Source organism: Oryx dammah, unplaced genomic scaffold (genome assembly GCF_014754425.2).
Source record: "Oryx dammah isolate SB20612 unplaced genomic scaffold, SCBI_Odam_1.1 HiC_scaffold_2, whole genome shotgun sequence".
NCBI lineage: Eukaryota > Metazoa > Chordata > Mammalia > Artiodactyla > Bovidae > Oryx > Oryx dammah.
In genome coordinates, this window is record NW_024070186.1 from 3,921,359 (window position 1) to 3,925,005 (window position 3,647).

Genomic DNA, 3,647 nt, shown 5'->3' on the forward strand with positions numbered 1-3,647 from the left:
AGTAAATAGGTGTGTCCCACTAGTGGAATGACCAGTGCAGAGGTATGGCTCTTGGTAAAGGCCAGCAGTAGCAGTGCGCTTCACACTGTATTCCTGAGTCTCGCACCACTCTTTGCTCCAGAGAGCAAGTTCTGTCTCGGCCACAGGAGGGCCCTGCTTCCCTGAACTGCCTGTCTGACGGACTGGGAATTCAGAGATAAAACGAGGAGTGGATTCAGGAGCAGAATAACTATTAAAAAAAAAAAAAAACTGGGGTGAATGGAACATTTGGCAATCATTCAAACATTTCCTGAAACTGGTGGTGTCTACGGGTGGCATTTGCAAAGTACTAGTTTGACTACACTTTGGACAAAAGTCCCTGGCCTTGGCCATCAATGCAAACACACAAAACACCCTGACAGGCTCCCTGCTCCCCCCAGTGCACACTCCTGCGTGGCTGAGCGGCTGCAGGGCACTTCTGGACGCCGGCCTGAAGGGGCCCTGCTCCACTGGGACCAGGGGCGCCATGGACTGGCTCGGGGTGTGTCTGCAAGCATGGGCCCATCACAGTGAACACAAGGCAGGGGGCTCCTGTGAAAACCACTGGCTCTGGGTGCCTTAGAGAAACTCCTTAAATGAAGCAGTATTGCCCGACGCAGGGCCAGCTTTCTGCAGCCATTCAGTGTGGAGCGGCTGGCCAAACTGTGACCTCACTGTGGCTGCAAACCCACTTAAAATACTAACAGTGATGATAAAGATGAATAATCCCTGCACCTCCAGGACATATATGAGTTTGCTTATCTCTCCTGTCAGCCCTGAAATGTTGCTGTTCAGCTGCCCTGGAGAAGATCTGGTTTTGGTGGTCCTGCAAATAAACAATTAGGTCAGTAGCTCTTCAGGCTCTGTAGCTTCTGATGGGTCTGTTTTCTGCAGAAGTTGCTTCTGCTCTCCATACAAGGACAGGAACCGAGCGTTTTTAAGCGAAGTTGGTGAGACGGGATGAGTGCAGTGCGGGTGGGGGGCGGGTGGGAATCACGGGCTGGGGGTGGGGGTGGGGAGGGGAGGTGGGCAGGACTGAAGGTTAGCTGGGATTTACCCTCTCAGCCCGGCTCAGCAGAGCTGCAATGCATCGCAAGTGCTCTGGCGGCGGTACCCAAGGCCTTAATCATCTCCAGAGTGAGGTGATGCTGCTGAGGCTGAGGGAGAGAGTTGCTCCAGCGGGGGGGCTCCGGGGACCAAGCTTTTACAGGAATTGCACAGTCTAGCCACGATTGCTTCTCATGCTTGCCTAGGCTCGCTTAACTCCTCTCCTTTCCACAGCGGGTGTGAGGAGAACCAGTTTCCCCATTGACTTGGGGCCTGCATTTTATCGACTGCAAACGCTCACAATCCCAGCGCTGGGGCCATCTGTGACCTGTCGGGCCATAATAGCTTGGTTTTCCCCGTGTTCGGCTCCCTCCTTGAGTACTTAGTGTTAAATCATAGGGGGAGGAAGTGTGAGCAGAGGAAAAACAGCACCATTACATGACCCCTGATGAGACCGCTGTGATAGAATTAAAAGCTGCCGCCCTAGGACATTCTAACAGATGACACTGTGAGGTTGCCAAGGTAACCCACCAGGATACAGCTCCAGCATCTTTGGGGTTGATGCTGGGTAGATGAGGTCAGTCAGAGGTGAGGTCCAGCTGCCCAGGGTGTATCCCTTGGCTGGCCAGTCCACGGCAGTCAAGAGGAAAATCAAGGCTGACCTCTACACAATACAGACGAACCCAACCTCATCCCCTCCCCTTGGCTATTCCAGGTGAAAGAGAAGCATCATACTCCAGGTAAAGGATCAGTGTATGTTACACGGGGCTGAAAAAGGTCCAGATATGAATGGCTCACCCATTCACTCCATGTATGTGGATTAAACACCTGCTGTGTACATTTGCTCCATGTATGTGGATTAAACACTTGCTGTGTACCAAAGAGGAAGCATCAGAATATCTAGGGGGAAAGGTCAGTTTTAGAAAAACCCTAAAAAAATGCAGGTCCAATCAGGGAAACAAGATCATTTAAGACATTTACACACTGTCAGTACTCAGGAAAAGGTTGAGTGGAAGAAAATGAAAAGTGAGTAACATATTAACCCCAAGGACCTAGTGTTAAAAAAAAAAAAAAGTGCAAAAATGGTATAGAGTGGAAATGATTTGCTTAAAAGAAATCAGCCTTCTCCTCCAAACACAACAAGTTATGCGGCATTCCTCTTTTTCCCTTTTAAATATTCCATGTTTACTCTGAACTGCTGGTTAACACCTAGAAATGTTGGTTTCTTTCTCCCATGTAAGGATCAGAAAGATTTCAGACGGACCCTGCCTTGCAATAACTCTAGGCCTCGGGCAAATAAATAAAGATTCCTCCTTTTGGTCTATAGGTGGGTGTTCAAAACCATCCCTGCTGCCACAGGACACCCTTTCCCGCATGATACTGTTTGAATGTGGACCTGGGCTGTCGTCTGATCCCGTTTTCTCCCAGACGGCAAGCCAAGCAGGGGAGAGACTGGGAGAGCCAGCGTGGTGGTGAGCGACACCAGCCAGCGGGGGCTGGAAAGGGAAAGGGGCAAAAAAACACACACAAAGTGGGAGGTGGGGAGAAGGAACACAGAGCTGGGATGGCTAGGGCAAAAGCAAACAGGAAAGTCTTCCAGAAACTGTGTTTACAGGAATTCCTGAAAACAAAACAGGGCTTCCTTACCCCTGGGGGTGTCGTCAGTACCAGAAGGACACCGTTAGAACACTCCGGTGCCTACACTAGCCCTCCATCCTGTGGGCTCCAACGCTTGAAACCCCCTCTTTGCCCAATCAGAAAATGTAGACGATTAATTAGATGATGTCAGTTGGTGATGGACAGGGAGGCCTGGCAGGCTGCAGTCCATGTGGTCGCAGAGAGTCAGCACGAAGTGAACTGAAGGGCTGTCTTACTGCAGCCCTCTTAAAACAACAACAAGAGGGTAACAGCTAAGTTATAGGGTGCTTTCCTAAACACTTTACTTATAAAACCCACGAGAAAGTGCTACCTAACAAAGGAGAAAACAGGCCCAGGGTGGGTGAGTCACTTACCCACATCACACAGAAGGCAAATGCAGATGGAGGCCCAAGGCCCACCCTGAACCCTGGCTCTAGGGCCCGGGGTAACCCTGACATTTTAATTCTGCTGTGTTTAAAACGCTCCACGAAAAAAGACTGACAACAGGCTCATGGCGGCCCATCTCGGCTTCACTAAGGCAGCCCTGACGTTTTATGCATCTAACCGCCTCCTCGGGCGGCCTAAAGTTGATTCCCTAGGTTTTCCCACATCTTCTGGGCACCTGCAGTACGTGGGCGAGGGCGTGGCAAGCGGTCAGTGGCACTAACCGGCTCCCTAGGCACTAAATGCCCAGCAAATAATTCAAGCGCCCAGGGACGAGCCCACCTGCAGCATCGGGAGGCAGGAGGGTCTCTCAACTGTCCTTCCGCCCCGCCGCACCTCGGCGCCCTCGGAGGGCGCCCGTCCGGAGTTGGTGGGGGAGGAGGTCCGCGTCCCCCACACGCGCTCCTAATCTTGTGACCTCGGTTATCAGGGGTCGAGGCGGGGCGGGGGAGCCACGGGGCTCGGTGTGGAGGTGCGGCGAGGGTGTGTGGCTCGGGCGC

The 3,647-nt window shown here is 52.2% G+C and overlaps 1 long non-coding RNA gene across 1 annotated transcript; it reads right to left on the reverse strand.

The window, feature by feature from the left end:
* Window positions 1–1,038: 1,038 nt before the first annotated feature.
* On the reverse strand, window positions 1,039–3,557 carry LOC120880276. The gene is made up of 3 exons (XR_005724995.1): window positions 2,713–3,557; window positions 1,864–1,935; window positions 1,039–1,393 (listed from the first exon to the last, which is right to left on the reverse strand). It is a non-coding gene; the product is annotated as an uncharacterized LOC120880276 (long non-coding RNA).
* Between the last annotated feature and the right edge of the window lie 90 nt (window positions 3,558–3,647).